General features: G+C 30.0%; 1 protein-coding gene and 1 long non-coding RNA gene across 6 annotated transcripts in view; one reads left to right on the forward strand and one right to left on the reverse strand.

Annotated features, from left to right (window-relative positions):
* The first annotated feature begins 379 nt into the window (after positions 1-379).
* The window catches only part of LOC123271993 (mushroom body large-type Kenyon cell-specific protein 1), a 96162-nt gene continuing 74222 nt past the window's right edge, over positions 380-22319 (forward strand). For 2 of the 5 annotated variants that reach the window (XM_044738555.1, XM_044738554.1), the window contains exon 1: positions 21042-21310. The gene's annotated coding sequence lies outside the window, so the exon portion shown is untranslated. Of the gene's footprint in view, positions 588-20099; positions 20519-20661; positions 20784-21041; positions 21311-22319 lie in introns of those variants that run through there. The other 3 variants (XM_044738558.1, XM_044738559.1, XM_044738556.1) reach the window with 3 other exon arrangements.
* LOC123271994 lies at positions 18709-20713 on the reverse strand. Its single transcript, XR_006511003.1, has 3 exons — positions 20583-20713; positions 19456-20106; positions 18709-19333 (listed from the first exon to the last, which is right to left on the reverse strand). It is a non-coding gene; the product is annotated as an uncharacterized LOC123271994 (long non-coding RNA).

Genomic DNA, 22319 nt, shown 5'->3' on the forward strand with positions numbered 1-22319 from the left:
AATAACATATATAGTTTTCATGCTCATGGACTCGAAACTTACACGACAGCAGAGAAAAGATAGGAGGGGAGCCACACCAAGTTCTTCACCGACAAGTCCGCTTTGCATTTCCCTATACTTACGCTCGCATTTGTTCGTCGTTCGATGTGTGTGAGGTAGGTTAGTGAATCGGCGAGCGTTATCTTGATGCACAGAGCGTGCAGACGGTCAGTATACTTACATTTGTGCATTACAAACGAAACGAACAAATCCAGTTTTTAAATTATTTGTTATTCGAAGTTGTTCAAATTAATTCAATAATTAATTTTTATTTTTGTTAATTATTTACACTTGTTGTTAATTGTCAACGAAAATTTTTAGTGATTTAAGTGTAAAACTGTTAAATGATGACATTTAAATCATTTTTAAAAAATCTTCAGTACAAGTTTTTATAAAACAAAAAGTTAAACTCGTTCTATTGGATACTCAGTTTTTGTGTGAGTGCAAACCGAGTGCATACGAAGTGCTTAATACGCATTAGTGGTTATTTGGATATTAATACGATGAAAAAATAATTTTTAATGGTTGTATAATTCTACTGACATTTGGTAAGTCTTTAATAGAACGAAAAATAAAAAAATTACTAAAATAAAATGATTTTTTCATACGTATATAAAATTGAACGCAAATATAGCAGCTCTGTTTCTCTGTTTATCCTCTTCTGTCTCATGATTAGTCATTAAGTAAAGAGGTAGCTATTGATTCGAGAATTTTTTTTCCGAAGTGCACGTAATGAATAATCATCGAAGGGTGGAACATTTATACAGGAATAAAAAAAGCTGGATAAAAAGCAAAAAAAATCAAAAAGTAGAGAAATCAGTTTGAAAGCATCTCCATACTTCATTTTCTTTGCCGATGTTTATTCGCCGTCGTTTTTCATGCGCTTGCATGGTCTGATTCGCTCGAGTGCAAATAGGGAGGGTTGTTTTATTTCTAAAGTCCGCAAATGCAAGTACAATATATATAAGTATATATATATATATATATATATATATATAGCATATATATATATATATATATATGTATATATATATATATATATATATAAATATATTTATTGTATGTTAACTTATCTTATTTAAAGATAAAAAAAAAATAAATGCACAATCTAAAAATATTAAATATTAATATTTTATCTTAAATTTTAATTTTTATTGGTAGTTTTAATATTGGAGAGAAACCAATTGTAAATTTAAAAATTAAAAAAAAAAAATTTGGAACGTACTTGGTGTGCGTGGTTGCAAAATATTTTACTTTTAATGAAATTCGTAAAATTTATTTACTAGGACTTTCAAAAAAATTGAAATACACAATGACGCACACCAAGTACGTTCAAAAATTTTTTTTTTAATTTTTAAATTTACAACAAAATTTTTTTTAATTTTCGAAAATCGTATACAATCATATCGGTTACTTGGATTTTTCAATTTTTTATTTTATATCGAAAAAAATAGTCTTATGAACGTGGACTTGGCGCGATTTTTTTACAGTGAAACTGTTTTTGTTCGGTTTTAAATACAGAGCACATTTATCCACCGAGTAAATGAATACACACTTTCGGTTATATGTATGTGTGTAATACATCACTGCGTAAGGATAGGTCATGAAACGTTTAAATTAGAGAAGACAGAAGTAGCTTTGTTTCATGAGTATTTGGTGTGCAAGTAATCGTTGCTAGTAACTGCGGTATATATAATTTTCTGCTGATAAATATTTTACAACAAAAATATTTTTTTTTTTAATCAGTAACTTTTTTTTCTTAAAATTCATCGAAAATAAAAAAATTTTTTTACTTAAATAAATTTTTTTATAAAAATCCTTAAATTGCTTATTTTAAAACCAAAAAAAAAATTACTAAAAATCATTTTACTCATTTGGATAAATTTTATTAACAATATTAATTTTTTTAATCATTAAAGTGTTGAAAAGTAATTATTTTAAAATTAAAATAATAATTTTCTTATTTCGACTGATGGATGACTTGTTTAAAAATGATGAACGTGTGTGTGTGTGTGTGTATGTTATGAATGTGTCGTTAGCATTTAATTGTGATGGTAATAATAATAAATATAATCAGTACTGTTAAAAGAAAAACTCAAGCAAAACATGAATAATTTTTTTTTTTTTTTTGAGAAGCGACATAATATGAAAAAGCGATATTGAAGAAAAGGAGAGTGTGGTTATTTTGGAATGACCGTGGCCCTGCTCTCGAGCCATTCTCTTTCGTTGAACATTCTGCATCAAAGAATGCATAGCATGGGTATGTGATCGTTTCGACTTTCAATGTTGTATATAATACATGTACCATGTACCCGGTAGTTTGGCGGTAGAACCGTAATGCAGCTGGTCGCCAGACAAAAGAGAGGGGTGACGCACGTTATGGAGAATTTGGGGAGGGGGTCAGTAGTACTGAAGGCTTAATACTCGACACTGTATGGCAAGTTAACCCAGGTCAGTGTACGAGGACAGAAAATAAAAAAAAAATAGCAGAGGGCGACGACCGAATTTACTCATTGTATTAGGGAGGAAGCAAGAGAATTTCACACGCCCAGGAACAGTAGAGAGTTATAAGTTTATGAGGGGTCAATGTTTTTGGATGAGAAATAATTACATCCGTTGTCAAACAAACCAACAATCTGTCGATGATAAGGAATAATATTTGCTAAAATAATTTATAATTTTGTTTTTATTATCTTTAGATGGATGCTTCATTGCAATTTTACATTTTATTATTCATGTATGCTTGAAGATACTTTGCATTTTAAATTAAGTTATGTGATTCTTTTCAATTGATTGTTACTGATGATTGTATGATAGAGTTTTTTGACACTAATAAAACCTAACCACTTCATAAACCGAAAAAAAACAGTCACACTTTTTAAAATATGAAAAAATTTTGAGAATTTGAAACGTGCGCACACTGTGGCTTTCCTTTTTTAAAATATAATTATAGACATTTCTTAGATTTGAAAAAAAATCAAAATTATTCTAACAAAAAAATATTTACACTTATAATTGATAAAAAATTTGATTTGTATAGAAAAGATATATTGACAGGCAGTCCCCTCTTTTTTTCATGTTGCACTCACTGCGAGAAACAATACTATCTTTGTTGCACTCATGATTATAAAGCTATTGCAATAAATAATTTAAAAATCTATTACGTAACAGAGCGTTTTTTTCAAAATTTGTCTAGAAGATAAATATAAAGCTGCAATCGTAGGGACCAGCGGTTAATAAAAAATTTTTTAGAAAGAAAAATGAAAGTTGAACAAATATATTTTTTTTTTCAAACTGACAAAAAAAAAAATTTTCTCAAAATTTGAATATTTTTTCAATACTGCAAATCGACGTTCTAATTAGCAAATTGTCTAACTCCATTTTAGAGAATCTTCTATTTGTACTCTCTTAAAAGAAATCAGTGGAATTTCACTGGTTCACCAGTGGAAGTTCACTGATTCCAACCAGTGAATACAATGTCACTGGTGAATCAGTGGATTTCACAGATTCAACCAGTGGACATACCAGCGCGCATGCGTGCAGATATTTTGTTCACTGATTCAATCAGTGAATTTCACTGATTCACCAGTGAAATTGCATTCACTGGTTAGAATCACCGACCTTCACTGGTGAACCAGTGAAATTTCACTGATTTCTTTTAAGAGAGTACGAAAAAAACAATTATTTCAAAATTTATTATCACTTTTAAAAATCATTTAATATCATTATTATCTAATAGAGATATAATATTTAGGTTTGAATCATTCAAATAATTTATAATTCGATTATGGCTACATCGAAATGTTAAAAAACCACCCTCTAAAAAATAAGGAGTTAGACAAATTGCTAATTAGATCGTCGAAATAATTATTTTCACTGGTAATTTTTAAAAATTTGAATTTTTTTTATCAGTGTCATACTTTATACTCCCTCATGGATCATTTGTGAAGCAATATTCTATATATGTGAATTACATAACTTCTATCATTGATTTATTTTATTATTAATTTTGACAGTTTTAAAAAACGTACTGGCAATTTGTTAGAACAATAATTGGATGAAAAAAATTGTTTTCTAGATAAAAATTGATATTTATTGACTATTTGTTTAACTTCTAATTTCTATTTAAGACAATCGTTCCGTAAGACTAAAAAATCTGATGGAAATCAATTGACCCTGAAAGTCATCCGTTAAACTTCTCACATATTTTAGAGTGCTAGGTTCGAAAATGAATTAAATTTGAATTTTTGAGCTTGAATTGATCATTTTCAAAGGGGAAAATTAAAAAATATGTAACTGAAATTTCAGGTACAAAAATTTCAATCATTAATAAAGGTGTTTTAATCAAGAATAAAAATAATATTTTATCTATCTATCACAACCCAATCATGGCGCTGCAACATGCTGTTGTCCTGTTGCTCCCACAGGAAAGTTCCTGTTGCTTCCACAAGCAAAAACCTGTTGCTGCATCAGAATTTTGTCCTGTTGCTCCCACAGGACAGCATCCTGTTGCAGTAATTATTTATAATTTTCGTTTATGATTTGTTTACCTGTTTATGTTATTTAGTAGAATAATTGATAAGAAAATGTTATTTTTTTTTAAATTTATTTTATTTTTGGAAAATACATTTTTTTCTCCCTTTTTGAGGAAATACTTTATTTAATCTCCAAAAATTAAAAGAATTTTTTTGGCAGCTACTAATAATTTTTGTTAGTTATTTTGAATACAAAAAAAGAAAAGGTTCAACGTACAGATAAAAATAAAATAAAAATATATATCCAATGTTTTTTTGCTTAAGTCATATTTCCGCAGTTGGAATTACAAAACATTTTGTTCGATACGTTATGTGTAAAGTGAGAAATTCGATACATTTGAATTTACGATATGAGCTTGAGATTACATGGTGCATCCAGAACGGATTTAAGCCTGGTGTTATAAAAACGAGCAAAACGAGTGAGCGAATCAAAATCGCTCATTTCGAACATATACGTCAAAAATAATTACTTCTTTTAAATTTCATGTTAAATTTATCAGAAAATTCCCGATGTGTATATAGTATACTATTAGCTGCGGGAAGTCATGAAATGGTTATATACTGTTTGTCGGTAACTAAAATAGTTTTTAAGTTTCTTTCAACAAATTTTACTAGATCTATACCATATAATTTTGCCGTAATTGACCATAAAATGAACTATTTTTTTTTGTAAATTTTATTTAAAAAATGATAATAGATCAAGCGTTGCACAATGGCCCTCAATTACTGTGGCTCAATGGTAATTTTCAAAGAAAAAGTCTTTCCGTGCACTTACAGAATGTTAAAAAGATTATTCAGTTTGCTGTAAACGATGAAAAATATTTTTACAATTAAATGGTAATAAGCAATGACGTCTCAACCGACATTTTTAAAAAATTATTTTCGACAACGTTCGTTCATCGTACCATTATGTCTGAACATGAATATGTTATCGACAAAATTTCGAAGAAAATGTTGGATAAAGCGTTATTGCTTATTGCCATCCTATTGATAATCAAAATTGGGAAAATGAGAAGTTTCCGATCAAAAAAAACTATATTTTAACTATTTAAGGTAGTTTTCATGGTACAATATTGTCAAAAAATTAGAGATTATACGCGCCGCAAAAGTATATGAGCTTTTAGCTAAGTAATCCATATATAATTTTTATCCAAGACTGTACCCGTGGAGATGCAACCTATACAATTGTTTTTGTCCGACTCCGTATATATACATACTTTTTCATAAATTATTGAACTTTAATCCGTTAATTATAAATAATTAGACGGTCAAAAATTTTTTTTTTAAACTCACAACAAACACATTAAAAGACTGTCAGTTTTTTGAAAGTTTTTGACAGTTTTTTTTTTATAACTAAGAAACTGATGGTACAGAACTGCAGAGAGCGTACACTGATAAAAAAATTGACTTGACTCAAGAGCCAAAGTCTTGAACCAAGAATACCATTTAAATAAAATGATTTTCTTGAGTCAAGAGAATAAATTCTTGAGCTAAGAAATTATTCTTGGTCTAAGAAACTTTTCTTGAGTCAAGAATTTATTCTCTTGACTCAAGAAAATCATTTTCTTCGAAATGGAATTCTTGGTTCAAGAGTTTGGCTCTTGAGTCATAAGTCAATTTTTTTATCAGTGCATGCAATCAAATATCCAATTTTTAATTGAATTCATCTTGGGTTATAGGTGGTCAATCGACGTCAAATTTTTAGGGTAATTGTATAATCATGTCCTTAATAAGTGTACAAAAATTTAGAATTCTCTAACGGTATGCCTCAACCACGACAACTACCTTAATAATAATTAATTAACTATTTTTTTGGTCAGTCAAAATTATATTTTGGTTTTTTTTTTTTTTTTTGTTTTTTTTTTTTTTTTAGTTTGAGCAAAGTGCGAGTGAAACTTCCGAAAAACAATCTAAATTATAACAATACTTTTTATATACGAATCTACATTTATTATTAAATAATCATTACATTCGTCACCATGTTTGGTACATGAGACATTTAAAGGAAAATTACTTCAAAAATCCAAAATTTTTAGAAACAAATCTAGCTTGTACAACAATTTCGATGTAAAATGATCGTCATAAAAAATTTCGGTCATTTTTAGATCAATTTATTAACAATTTATAAAAAATGAACACAATAGTAATTTATCAAGTTGATCAATTGACAAACGCGTTCTCTGTCTTGCATCTCTACACAGAAATGAAGAATTGCTTGCGCTAAGAAAATTTTAAGGAAGACCAAAGTTATTTTGGAGCAAAAACAAATTTTTTGGTTCAATAAAGTTTGACTATGTTCAAGAAATTACAACTTCATTCAAGAAACGTTCAATCTTTCTTTATGTTTTTTTTCAGTCGAGAAAATTTACTCTTGAATCAAAAATTTTGACTTTCTGTGTAGTCCTTTCGGTCAAGCAATTTTTTAAATTATAGTAATTTATGTTATATTGCCGCAAAGTGGCGATTTTCTGACATTCGCTTTAAAGTTTGTAACGCGAATGTACGAAAACGAGCGTAAATTTCCGTCCTCGGCTTCGCCTCGGACGTTAAAATTTCGCCCGTTTTCGTACATTCCCGCCACGAATCTTAAGCTTATATCGCAACATCGTCGTTGTCAAAATCACCACTTAGTGGCCAAATGACATACAATATTTTTTATTATTATCGCTCCATAAGTTTAATTTTTGAGGGATAGGAGGCAAATAATGACATAATCAAATTTTATGAAGTTTCACAAGAGCAAAAAAACTTAATTTTATATTAATTATCTTTTTGTTAATATTTATTTATAACGTTGTTGTTATTTTATTAAAATTAGGTCTGCTTCGTAATAAATTGCCACACAGTAAAAAATTTTTCGTCAAATTTAACACAAAAATTTGTGTTGATGACTTTTTTTACACAATTTGTGTTGAATCAACACTCTATTGTGTTGAATCAACATACTAAAATGTTAAATTCTACACAAACATTTTTACACTTTACACAAGGGCGAAAAATTTTTTACTTTGCAGCAGAGAAAGAATTAGCGCTACTCAATAGTAACTAAGTTTAAAATTTACTCAAAATCCATCGGTCAGTACACTAGAATTTGATTTATTTCGTTCTAAATTTCATCCGATTGCACAAGGACAGTACGGCAAAAAAAGGGGGAAGTAAACTTTGCGGTCTAGGCCGCGGAAAAAAGGCGGTATGGTAGTCTCTAGAAATGAGTATCTTTTCGGACGCCACCCAGCGCTCAAAAATTGAACTTTTGGAGCGAGTATAACAAAAAAATATATTGACTTCAGTTAGAAATGACCAGGAGATGCAAGTGGTTGAGCCGTTCTATCTAGAAATAAAAAATTATAAAAAGAATTAGTTTTCTTTTTTTATGATTCAATCTCTTTGGTTGAAGATTCTAATGCATCCTAAAATTAATTAGATATACGACAAATTACTTTCAAAAATACACACATAATCTATTTGCGACCGTAATGAAACACATGAATATGTCAAATGAAACAATTTTATAATAACAATAACATTCATGCGGCACAATTGTATAATGCAAAAAAATCAAGTAGACTTTAGTGTGAGTTTCTTTGATATACCCCGGTAGCTTTAATCTTCAGGTGTCAAGATGAACGTTAGAGTGGTTGGCACGGCGCCATTGAAAAGCAGGAAAAACGACGCTGAAAGTACACTACTCTTAGCCTCGTCGCTCCTTTGCTCTGTGGTGCTCTGAGTTTTTCAACCTCTTTCAATGATCGTAGACCGATAGTAGTAGGTAGAGTAATTTCTAGGATCGACAAGCAACAAGTAGATACAGTTTTACTACTGTACACAAACATTTTCCCCAGATAACTTCAATATATATGTTCTCGCTTTATTGGATCTTTTTCTTAGTACAATAATATCCCTCTACATATCTAAGTAAAGCTTGGTCCTGAAACTGCTTAGTAGTATCTATAAGTTGGTTTTAATTGTAGGCATAGGTATACCAAAGAAACTTTAATTGTAAATAAAGTTCTTCAGTCAACTGAATTCTTTTCGTTCAAAATGAGAAAAAAAGGTTGTATTTTACTGTTTATATTTTATAACATTTTTAACTTCCCGCTAAGAAAATTAAATATTTTCAAAAATCGGGAAGTTATTGTTCTTACTTCGTTTTTCGAAAATCGAGTTTTCATCAGATCTCGACGTTTTGAGGTCCTAGGAAGCTTCCCTGGCTATTCCCGCGATGGTGTCTATGTCTGTATGTATGTAGGGGAACCTGGGGCACGAAGTCCCCCTGGGGCACGACGGCCCTCCTCAAAAATCGGGTAAAAATTTTTTTTTCAATTTCCGTCAGGTTATGACCTCTATAATGTTTTATAATATTTTAAGCCAATATGTGATAGGCCGAAAAAATTTTTTTTCGTGACAATTTTTAACTTCCCGCTAAGAAAATCGAAGATTTTCAAAAATCGGGAAGTTATTGTTTTCACCCCGTTTTGCAAAAATCGAGTTTTCATCAGATCTCGACGTTTGAAGGTCACAGGAAGCTTCCTTGACTATCCCCGCGAGGTTGTCACTATGTCTGTATGTATGTTTAGGTATAAAATTAGCGGGAAGTTGCACGGATGGCCTTCAGGGTCTACCGTTTTTCTAATTTTTTTTTTTTCGAATTGTAATAAATTTGTGATAAAATGAATTAGAAAAAATTTAATTGAACTAAAAAATTGAATCATTCAGGGGAGAGTGGTACACGACGATCCCTGGGGCATAACGGCCCCTCTCATGAATTAGGAAATAAATTGTTTTTTTTCATTTTCCGTCAAGTTATGACCTCCCGAGTAAAAATAAAAATTGATTTATAAAAAATAAAATTTTTATCCACTGCCGCAACACCGCTGCGTTTTTTAGGAATTACTTTGAAATTCCTTGTTCGATCAATATAAACTTAAAAGTTCTTTATGAGGCTTTAAAAACTGCGTTAAATGCCACCAACCACGAAAAAATCGGTTAATTCATTCAAAAGTTAGTGCGGTTTAAAAATTCGAAAAATAGTGTTTTATTCAACTTCTAGCAGATTTTTGAGCTCGGAGAGCTCAAAATGATACGAAAATTATATCTTTGAGCTCGAAGAGCTCAAAAACGTAATAAGTGTAGGTTTGTACGCTTAAGTATGAAATGAGCGGGAACTTGCAGGGATGGCCTTTAGAGTCAACCGTTTTCCTAATTTATTTTGTTTAACTGAGGGCTTTTTTTTGCTTCATTTTGATTTTTTTCTTTGAGTTCTCGGCGATACTCGATACTCGTTAGAATTGTGGTTTTCCCTCGACGACGTTTTCTGGGAGGAGAATTTCTAGATTTTGATGGTGATTTTTTCAGTGAAAAAAAATTTTTTTCATCTGATTTTTTTTGGGGGGGGGGGGGGGCCGTCGTGCCCCAAAAAAAAATTTTTTTTTTTCAATTTCTTGCAAAAATTCGATTGATTAATTCGAAATAGATAGAAAATAAACGAATTTGATGGTTAAAAGCCACAAAAAGTAAAAATCGGCTTAGGGAGGCCGTCGTGCCCCAGGCTCCCCTACAGACATACGGACATCATCGCGGAAACATTCAGGGAAGCTTCCTAGGATACCAAAACGTCAACATCCGTTGAAAACTCGATTTTCGAAAAACGGGGTGAAACCAATAACTTCCCAACTTTTGAAAATTTTCAATTTTCTTAGCGGGAAGTTAAAAATTTTTCCAAATGTGGTTTTTTTAATGACTTTCAAACAGCGCGACCAATCAATTCCAAAAACTAATCAGCCCTTAACATCAAAAAACCACGTTGATCGCCACCAATCTGGTCAAAATCGGTTGATTCGTTCGTGAGTTATCGTTGACGAAAGAAATAAAAAAAAAGTATTTTTTTCGAATTACACCGAAACTTCCGGTCTTATCAATTTGTGTTTAAAAATGCATCATAGAATTTGAAAAACTGCGTCGAATACCGCCAACTGCGTGAAAATAGGTTCATTCATTCAAAAGTTATTGCGGTTTAAAAATTCAAAAAATAGTGTTTTATTAAACTTCTATCAGACTTTTGAGCTCGGAGAGCTCGAAACTACACGAAAATTATATTTTTGAGCTCTTCGAGCTCAAAAACATAATAAGTGCAATTTTGAGAGCTTGATTACGAAAGTAGCAGGAAGTTGCAGGGATGGCCTTCAGGGTCAACCGTTTTTCTAATTTTTTATAATGTTATAAGTTTAAGTCAGAAAAAAACTTTGAAGTCAAAAAATTTGTATTTCTTTATATGCCGAAAAATATTTATTAATACAGAGAGTAGCAAAAATACAAAAATTTATATGCTAAAAACAAGTAAAATAATATCTTAATTCAAAAGTCGCGCCATTGTTGGAACAAGTCGGTAATATCTTAAACCAATGTTACCGTTTATCTTAATCCAAAAGAAAGAAATTCGTGGGCGAAGTTGTATACATCTTATTTTAAAACAACCAAGTTTCTTGATTCAAGAATCAATTTCTGAAGTTAAGAGAATTCAATAACTTAAAACAAGAATGACATTTTGAAGGAAAAGTTTTTCTTGAATCGTCATTTTTTTTATCAGTAAAATAGAAAGCTTTGAGCTTGTAAATGGCGGAAAATTTTAGAAATTGCTTGCAAAGTCAAGTATTTTTATTTATTTATTTAAATTTTTTATTTTCAATTTTTAATGTGCTTGTGGAACTAAAAAATTTGTAGATTTTGCCGGTTTTTGGTATCATACAATTTTCATTTTTAAATACATTCACGAAAAAAACTATGTAGTAAATGAGTGAAGTCAATAGTTCCCACATCAATTAACAGGTGGCAAAAGATAGCCTATAATTTTCATTGACAAAGTGGTAGATTGAGTACTTATAAAGATCCCGTGTTGCAAATAACCTTTACAATGTTATTTATATTCAATTCTAAAATTAATAAAAACTATACAGAAAGAAAAAATTCTGGATTCGAGGGTAAATTTTTGGACATTTCTATTCATACGTAAAAAAGTCCTGATAAATCCACGCCGCGTGAATGTAAGGGCATTAAATTCACGCTGCGTGAATGTAAAGGCCCTTATATTCACGCTGTGTGGATTTGTCAAGATTTTTTTGCGTGTGAATAGACACATCTTAAATTTTTTTGGCTTAAAATCATACTAAGGAATACTAAATTTATCGAATTAACTCAAATTTTATTGAACCAAGAAAATTTGTTCTTGCTCCAAAATAACTTTAATATTTTCCAAAATTTTCTTGGTGCGAAAAATTATTTTTCCTGTGTACCTTACTAATTCTATTCCTTATTTATTTAATATTAGTAAATAATGTTACACATTTTATCAACGAATAAGGTTTAGTGAAAATATTTATCTCACTTATCTGTCTCAAATCTTTTAATTCCAAACATACTATTATAACAAATTGGAAATTTGTGATCCCATTAAAGATATTGAGGATAGATAGTTTTTATATTTCACAATTTTGAACTATTCCCACATTATTCATCGTAAATATCCGTTTGAATACAGTTTTATTCACTCCTTAAATTACACGGAAAAAAAAAGATGATTTAAAATTTGCACCACAAATGATGTAAAAATCCGATTGTACGAGTGGCGTTAGTTTTGGATTGAGGTGATACAAATATTGTATCACCGTGATGTAGATTTTACATCACAGTGGAGTAAATTATGCGTGCCCTACACGCATGCGCCTGAATATTGTATAGGTTATATTTGTTGTTAATGTTTGTAAAACACATACCCCATCGCTATTTATTTCTAAAAGTTTAAATATCTATGTATATAGAGGGTAGGGGGGCAAGATGGACCGCTAAAGAAAAAAATAATAATCTCAGTTTTTCTCACTGGTTTCATTTTTTTTCAGTCCAACACGTATTTGGTATCAATAGGGGACGGACGGGCAAGACGGAGAGGGCGGGTAAAATGAATAATCGTTTTAAATCGCTGGTCGGTCGATAGAAACATTTTAGACAACAATCTATCAATCTATTAATGTAACTACACTTACCGTTATCGATAAAGCATTGGTTTTACGCATACTTGTGGGAATTTTTTTATAAATATTGAAATTTAGGAAAAAAAAAAAATTTTTAAATCGTAAGTATACAGTACTTAGTTTAATGTTGTTAAGGACGATGCAGATTTGATTTTTCGAAACCTGTCATAGCAGAAGCGCTTTAGTATTTTTCTATTTTTTATAATGATAATTTAGGTGATGCGGTGCTGCTTGGTACGCATTAATCTTTTTCTTCCAATCATCACTACTGGATTGTGCTATTTTATTAAACGGAAGCTCAAATAATTTGTTATTATTTTCATCGCTACTTTAATTATAAACTTTAAATATCTATGTATATAGCCAAGGTTAAGAATGGATATGATTGTAATAATATAGTTTTTCTCACTGGTTTCATTTTTTTTCAGTCCAACACGTATTTGGTATCAATAAGCTGTAATATCCGTTGAAAAATAACAATTTCGAAAAATGAGGCATGACAGGCACCTAAAAAAATTTATTATTTGAGTTTTTTAACTCGTTTTACTTGTTTTCTTAGCTTCTTATCACGTACCTATGATACGCTGATTAAAAAAATAAAAATCTTAAAATATAGAGCAAAATGGATCCCCTTAAAAATTAAATTATTTCGGTGGTTTTATTCGTTTTACGAAATTATTTTTGGTTCAAAGAAATTTTACTGCATCAAAAATTTTTCTGCATCACTCAAGATTATTTAATTCTTCAAAATGATGTTCTCTTTCTTTCTCTCAAATTAGTAAAAGATTACGACTATAAAATAAAAATCAGAATCAAGACCTATAATTCGAACATATCATTGGAGTTCCTAACTGATAGTAACATTAGTAACCTTAACCGTAGGTTTACCAAAATTTGGAATACTACACTGATAAAAAAATTGACTTGACTCAAGAGCCAAACTCTTGAACCAAGAATTCCATTTTGAAGAAAATGATTTTCTTGAGTCAAGAGAATAAATTGTTGACTCAAGAAAATTTTCTTAGACCAAGAATAATTTATGTATCTTAATGGTTTTTACTTTCCATGGTTTGCAAATTTAAACAATTATTTTATATGACCTAATTTTTTCAGTTAAAACTTTAATTTTTTTAATATTTTTTTGTTTATTGTTTAAATTTCACGAAATGTAAAATTTGTACTCATAAATAACAAGTTCAATTATTGTTTTAACATAAATTTAACTTTTTTCTTTTAAGTGAATTTCGCATTTTTTTAATGTCATCGTTATTACATTGAAAAACTATAAAATTGACAGTTTTAGATTGACAGTTTTCACAATGTGAAAATAACATTTTTGGGTTGACAGCGGTAAATCTGTAAATTTGACAGTTTTTTCTGTAATTTTGACAGAGTCTTTTTTTCCGTGTTGAGAACCTCCGTTAGAGAACGCATGATCGCTGAAACTTCGTCTTGTAGGAGAGTTAAATTTAAGGTGTTAAGTTCCTTAAAAATGGTAGTTCTTGAATGTTTGAGCAGAGTAGATCTGTCATTGTTGTGGTATGGATTCTGTCATCAACTTGGTCGAATTTTCGTCGAATTTCATATCACTTTTTAACGCATGCGTAATCTAGCTGTACTTTTCAGTCCAAGTACAGGTTATATCTATGTTGTTTACATTTGTGTTTTTTCATAATTATTCCTAAAATAATAGTAAATAAATAAAAAAATATGTAACCTATAATTGTGCATTAAAAATTAAAAGAATGTTCAATAGAAATACCGGTCAAAAATTCCTATCTACGCGTATTTACTGTCTAATTCTGTAACCGAGGCGAGAATATAGAAGCCGTCGAATAAGTTTCATTTAAAAAAAAGTTGGTATCACCAGTGGTGCAGTTTTTATGTCACCTGTGTGAACACTTCTTCTGAAAGAGTCCGAAATCTTCGAATGACGTTGAATTTTGATGACAAATTAAAATTTTTTCTCACGACACTTTTTCTGATGTTGTATAAGAAAAAGTAAACATCTAAGAACTGTTATTCGTACTCATAAAAAATTATTCTCAGTTTTTTTAGAGAAATACTTCCACATGGATCATGTTAGGTTTAGAGTATACATTTTTTATAACTATCTAATTCGAAATTTATAGATTCCTGTATTTATCATAAATCGCAAGATAATCTTTTTTTTTTGTTCTACTTTTTTTTTAAATATTAAAAAAATAAAAAAAATAATGCTATTATTACATATTTAAAAAATAAAAAAATATATTTCTTTTCATTTTCACGATACATATACATTACTCTCTCAACAATTTATTGCAAGAGATTTTTAAGAATACTTTTCTTATCATTTATGTACATTTAAATTCAAGAGCATGAAACATCTACTGTCTTAGAAATGCAACACTCTTGTCTGACCTTGCGGACCAGCTATCCAGAACTTCCTTCTACCGTCTAAGCTTGAAAAAATTTTTATTGTGAATACTTATAATATATAATTGAATTCGTGGATTCCTTTTTTCTCTTATTGAGTTTTAATTTATTTTTTCTAAAGTAGACTGTAAAATTAACAAATTTTCCACTTCAAATACTTCTTAAAAAATTTGAACAATAAAATTCTTGTAACTTCATTTTAAAAAAAATTTTCTCAACTTATTCTGTTTTCGTTTAATGAAATTCAATAGTATTAATTTTCTCAGTTTGAATTTGAAATCAAAAGTACCAGTCGAGAATTAGCATCAACAAAGATTCCTTGTTAAATATAATATTATTTAATGAAGAATAAATTTAATGATTACAACTGCAGTTTGTCTTTTAACAAATGTTCTTAGCGTATATGTGACGCACAGTGACGCTGTATATAGTGCACCACGGCTGATACGATAAGCAGAGATATACGGTCAAGGCCTTTTTGCAGCCGGCGTCCGTTCCCTTTCCGACACGCTGGATACCCGTTGAATGCCGGGGTCGTTACTTGTGCAGTATAGCATATACCAATGAAAGTATCAACCATGCAGTCAGAGGTTCCTTGGAAATTATGAAACACAGAATAAGTCAATTTTTTGGGGACGAGCATACCACTTGCTTCGAGCCTTTTTAGCAAGTGCTGGCTAACAAAAGATCGACAAAAAATAACCGGTAAATTGGTTGACCTACTCAGCATGACCTTGAGACACATGAAACAATGAGAGCTGGAGTTTTTGTTTCGTTTGAAATCGACAGTAAATTCGTTTCAATTATTTTAACTTATAATCCGAAGCCGGACTCCAAAATGTTACAAGCATCGCCGTATGCACGCATACTAGATATGCTAGATGAATAAATAAATTGATGATATTTTTATCGTTAATCTTTGGGTCACCAATGCATTTCGTATTGCTTATATTATATATTTATATATTATACTTGTTCTTTTCGAAACTTGCATAATTTAATCATTTGGAATAAATAATTCATGACGATAATTTTATATTTCCTTGATAGATAAGTATTAAAAATATGACTGTACATGAATAAAATGGTTGTTTAGTAATTTTATTAATATTAAACATTTTTTTTAGTCAATTAAAATTTTTTGCCTATTTAAATTCAGAAGAAACAAGATGGAATTTAAAAATTTATCAAGCATAAGTATGTGCCATAGGTATATCAATGGATACCATATTTCTGTTTAATCTATAAACTGTATCGCTCTAATGCCCCTGAAGATTTTGTGAGGCTCCGCCTTCCACTTCTATCCGACCCATTCTAAACAAATGAATCATGCTCCAAAATGGCTGACTGAATTTAGACGTCACGTGGCTTCGACACACGCACTAGAAGTTGTATACATACACACATGTGTTGCGGGATGTCGAGTCGGGTGAGCAACTCACGCGAGCCTCACCAAACACATGCATACCAAACACATACCCAATGAAGACTATTTCTTCCCTCCGCTAACGCTCATTCAATATGTCTTTCTCTCTTACACACGTCCTGCAAACAATTTAATGTTGTTTCGGAATAAGAACTTCACTATTATACACTATACTATACGATATCATACCATGAACTCGCCATAGAGTCGTTCGATCACGTTCATATTGTTCTTTCTTTTGTTACGACTTAATAACCTTTCATTAATTTTTATTCACTGTTCCAAACCACGAGTATTACCTACACATTGCAATCATTATCAATGATTATTATATATAAGATTATCAATACATATCTATTATCATTAATGATAAATTTTTAATGTATGTGTCTGTTATATGGATGTAATATGTCGATGTTGAGTTATTAGTCATACGTAACAAAACGTTATTAGTTATTGTTATTATTAGTGTAAAATTTAATAAAAAAAAGACATTAGCTTGAAAGTGTAAGTAAGTTTTAATAATTTAACAAAAATGGTGGATCTAAAATATTTGAGAATGCGTGATATTACTGCAACAGTGTAAAAAGACCTCGAAAATCCACCTCCGCAATCGCCGTGGGCGGACATTTTTCGGGACGTGGCTTAGGCATTGGTTCGCTCGAACAAGAAGAGAAAGGCTTGATGCTTAGATGTGTAGTAAATAAGGGGGAGAGTTTAGAAGGCCGCCATAGAATGTAATGTCAAGTATAGGGAATTGGTTTTATGCTACACACAAACCCAATGGCGCAAACTTCTTTAAGTTCTCTTTTCTGAAATACATTAATTTTAAAGTAACTTTATTGCGTCGAGTGAGATACATTTAGAGTTGGAAGGGGGCTTGCAAGGCATTCCATTATGGTATTTAATCTTAGTATTTTTCTGGGTTATAAGTGCTATTAAACTGCCATTTTTTATTTTTGCGAATTCGGTTTAGTTGAAGTGATATTTCACCTTATCTGTTTTGAAGCGATAAAAGTTATTTAATTTCTAAGTCTTTTTTTTTGTACACTACATTCGAATGTTAGCAAAGTTTAATATGCACAAATACATGCAAATAAGTATTTTTCATTTATACATAGTTATGAATGGTATTATATCTATTGTGACGCTGGGAAGAAACTTAACTTAATTAAAGAGAAAAATCCTGAAACGAGAAGATCATTTTGAAGAATTTGATTATCAATTATTATATAAACTGGATATAAAGATGATCAAGTGATTCAGTCAAGTTTAATTATTAGTTGCGTCCCATTGTATATATAATATATTTATACTTCTTCATATGTGATCCAAAATGGATTACATACCATTTGGTTAATGATTAATCAAACTGTAAAATTCTAGAACCAATCAATTTTAATTGGCTTAAGAACTTCTCTATACTTACAATTCGACGCAGACAAATTCTTCAAAATGATTTTCCTGTTTCAAGATTTTTACGGCTAATTTTTCTATTACACTAAAGAAAATTATTTATTTTATAAGTAAATTCTTGAAGCAAGAAAATAATTTCAAAAAATTTTCTTGTATTGAATCAAGTAGAGACATTTTTGAACTAAGAAATCGTTTTTATTTTAAGTAAATTTTACTTGAATCAAGAAATTTTCTACTTAGAAATTTTCTACTAATCTACTTTTCAAAATGATTTTCTTGATTCAAGATTCTCTCAATGTTCTATTAACAAAAACTTTTTGTAAATGAATCAATTTCAATAATTGAAAAATTTGAAACAAAAAAAATGCAACTAACCAAAAAATTTTTTTACGTGAAGAAAATTGGTGACTAAAATTTATATTTTAAACGTTGTATGATAACATTAAAGACCATATGGAGTTTTAGTCTAGAAAAATATACACAGAAAAAAAAGTATATGTTCGTACATGTAGACCAAAAATATGTTACAAGTTATTGTCTTCATCAAATATTTAACGGTTTTACACGCAAGTCTTCTAGGCAAACAATTGAATTAAACGCGCGGAAAACTCAAGTTTGAATTTCTACGAAGTCAAAGTCACGAAATTAGGAGGATATATATCTATAATTTAACACATAATATAAAACAATGATACCATTGAACATAAATTATAACAATTTTTAACCATATTTTTCAGTGAATTTTTTTTTTTCTAAAGAAAAATTTCTTAAGCACAGAATCTTTGATTTTAAAAAATTAATTTATTAATAAAATTTAATATCAAAAATGAAAAAATATTTAATATGAATTCTTATTATTGTATCGTCATTATACCGAAATTCAAAGTAGTAATAGCTCCTTACGTCAAAGATTTTTTTCTTAAAACTACTTCGTCAACTTCTGAGTAATCAAATCTAGACCGCAACAGTTGTTAACTATCAGAAAAAATTTTTAATTTCCTCGACCTTGGCATGATAAAGTACAAAGTTTTCGATAAAACCACAGAAATCTAATTGTTAAAATAATAATAATAAAAACAAAATGATTACAGCAATATTTATTAAAATGAGTCCACTATAAGTTCTTTTTAAATTTAGACACTTCAATATTCTCTGAAGAAATCGATATAACCTCAAAGTTGGGTGGAGCTGTTGCGCAGAGTAATTTATTTACTTAATCAGTTTCGCATTGATGTTGGAGTTCTAAGATTACCGATGGAGTTATGTTGCAGGAAAAAAAAATTATGAGAATAATACATTAGTACAGGCATGCAGATACTATTTCTCCATTTTTAGTTGATGCGTTGAATTTTTTAATCATATTAGTATATAAAAAGTACAATGCAACGAATTGTCTTCTATTAAGAGTGTCATGGTCATATAAGTATATCTATTCAGCGGATTGGTGCCATTATGATATCAACCAGAGCACAAAACTAAAAACAAAAATATATTTTAACGAAAGAAGAAGAAAATTAATAAATATATTGTTAGTAAAAAATAATTGGTTAAAACGAAGGATTTATTTATAATAAAGAAAATGATTTACTGATTTTACCTTGAAGTAATTTTTCCTGATTGGCAGACTCTCGAGCTGAAAATTCAATTGAATTTATTGATAATTTCTGCGTTGCATTCTACTAATACAATAATACAAATATCTGTTATTCGGAAGTGTATATATAAGTATATAAGTATGTATGTGCATAAGATAGAATAAATGTTGTATACTGAAAGTGGTATAAACGAATCCGGCTAGCCGATTATTAGTATTGGTGTCTACTACTTGAAAGACTGGTGTAAGCGTTGATGGAAGTAGTATTATTGTAGATAGTGTATGTGCATGAGGACGAAAATGCATTGGGAATAGTTTGGTACAACGTCAACGTCGGCGGAGGGCGCACGAGTAGTTATATTAAAGTGTGTAGTGGTGAGTCTCATATCGGTGGTGGTTGGCGGGATGCGAGGAAACGTAACTAGTGGTGGGGTTGCTCAGATGGAGGCGCTTGTAGCACGAAAGTTGCGCTGACGGACGCGGATACAGTTACGGGAGCGCAGCGCGACCCAACGCAACTCGCAAACGCATATCTAGACGTAACAGTCAGGAGAGCCCTGAGTACTCTCCCTCTCTCTCTCTCTTTTTTTTCTTTCTCTCTCTCTCCCTTTTTATCTTTGTGGCCTCCTTTAGTATATCCTCACAGAATAAAACCTACAATAGAGAAAGAGGAATGTTATTTTGAGACGAGAGAATAATAATAATAATAATAATAATAATAATAATAATTAACACATTTAATAATTTAATAAAACACTAAATAATTCGACGACTCAAGGAAAATAAGTGATTAACGTGGAAAACGAGAGCAAGGAAGTTGTTGTAATTTTGGTGATACACATCTACAGTGACAAAGTGTTTAAAGTTATTAAAAATTGATTAATTAATTAATTAATTGATTTAAAAAAAAAAATTATTTTGAAAATCTTTAAAAATACTTTAGATGCAGTGAAAGGTTAATCGAAAATAAATAAACTACCAAGTGAATAAAATATAAGAAGCTTCTCGCTTGTCGAACCAGTGCTCACAAACGTCATCATTGTCCTCGTGTTCGTGCATGGTTCAAGTTCGTTTTGTTTAAATATATATTATCTAAAGTATAAATCGTGTTGCTTTACTGCTGCGATTACCTGATGATGCTGGCTAATGTCAATGTACTATTTTGTATTTTGTTTTCGCTGATACCATATCCACAACAGGTTGTTTAATATAAAAGTGAACCCTCGAGACAGCCCGGTTATGATATCCGCGCACGCTGACGACTAACAACGATGTTCTCTTTGTTTTCGTTGTTCTGCGAGTTTGCGCTGGCGCTTTTCTATCCGACGGCGGTAAATCACTATTTTCAATTTAATTACATTTTTGTGTGCGAACAAGCAAATCTTCAAATTTTTAATTAACTTACTTAACAACACTAGCAACTTTTTATTAATTAAAAAAAAAAAAAACATTTAAATACAATAGACTAGAAACAGTGAACTTTGTTGACATAATTATTTTAATTACTTATGATTTTAATGACATATAATAAATTTGTTAGTTTTTTTTTATTTTGCTACTTTTTAACGAAAAAAAAAGTGTGTTTTTTTTTAAAATAAAGTTTAAAGTTACTCCAAAATAATTAACATATGTATTGTGTTTCCGGCATCGCGAGTATCTCATTGTGAATATAATACAAATACAATTAATATTTTTTTCACTCATCAGTTTATTTATTGTTTGCCGACATCGACGTCAGTTTACACTTATTAAAACCGATCAATAGATAATACATGTGTAGCTGAATTTACATGCTATATATATTCAATTATCATCAGCAAGATGTATCGAATTAATCAGATCAAAAGTTAAATCGAAGGTGCGTGACAAGTTTCTTTATTTAGATAAATAATTAATCATATCGTCACATTTCTGATACATTGTTCTGGTTTATAAATTTAATTAAAATCGAAATTAAAAATAAAAACACCCAAATTAAAGGCCCAAGTAATTGTAAGGGGTAGTTTGTCAGTCCAACACCATCCAGGCTAGTAAGCAGTTGTGTACTATTTTTCTTGCAAATAAATCTATTATTATACTTTTTAAAAATATTGCCTCGTCCTGTAATTTCTTTTAATTAATATAATATAAAAATCTATATTCTACATATAGTTAAAAGCAGCTGACTTGTGACTATTTTTACGTCAACAATTGTTATCTGCGAAAACTCAATTTTTCTTCAGTGGATATTTTTATAAATATAAACTAATGAAAATAGAATACCCAATAAGTAATTTCTTTATTATTAACTCCCTATAAACGAGCAACAATGGTTTAGTTCCATTCGTCGACAGTGATGCTTGTCCTCATTCTGTACATACACTAAGATTTTATTTCGAGTTGTTGTTTCGTCATAACGAATATTCTCATAAGCACAAGGGCGAATCTGAGGGTAAAGAGTAGGAAGAGAATCGAGTGACGAGGGGAATGAGAAAAATGAGGGAGTCTACAGCAAATGCTGTTTCATATACGAACGTACATGCACATAAACGTATGAACGTATGTGCATGCACATATACTCGGTAATGTATGTAAGAAAATAAAATGCATCTTCAAAAATATTATGCAAACAAAGGAAAATAATAAAATTAAAAAAAAAAATAATAAAAAAGAAAAATATTTTTTTAAATGTTAAAATTTTTCTTGAGTCATCCGATCGCAACGTATAGATATTTAAGTATTAAATATACGACTCTTGGCCACTAAAATGGACGAAAGTATACTTTTAAATCGTCACTGCGACGACGCTACTTATCCCTCCCTTATTAATTGCACTCCTACTGAGTTTTTTCTCTCTTTATTTTTAATTTCTTTTTTTTTTATTTTTT

The sequence above is a fragment of the Cotesia glomerata genome, linkage group LG9 (genome assembly GCF_020080835.1).
Source record: "Cotesia glomerata isolate CgM1 linkage group LG9, MPM_Cglom_v2.3, whole genome shotgun sequence".
In the NCBI taxonomy this organism is placed as follows: domain Eukaryota; kingdom Metazoa; phylum Arthropoda; class Insecta; order Hymenoptera; family Braconidae; genus Cotesia; species Cotesia glomerata.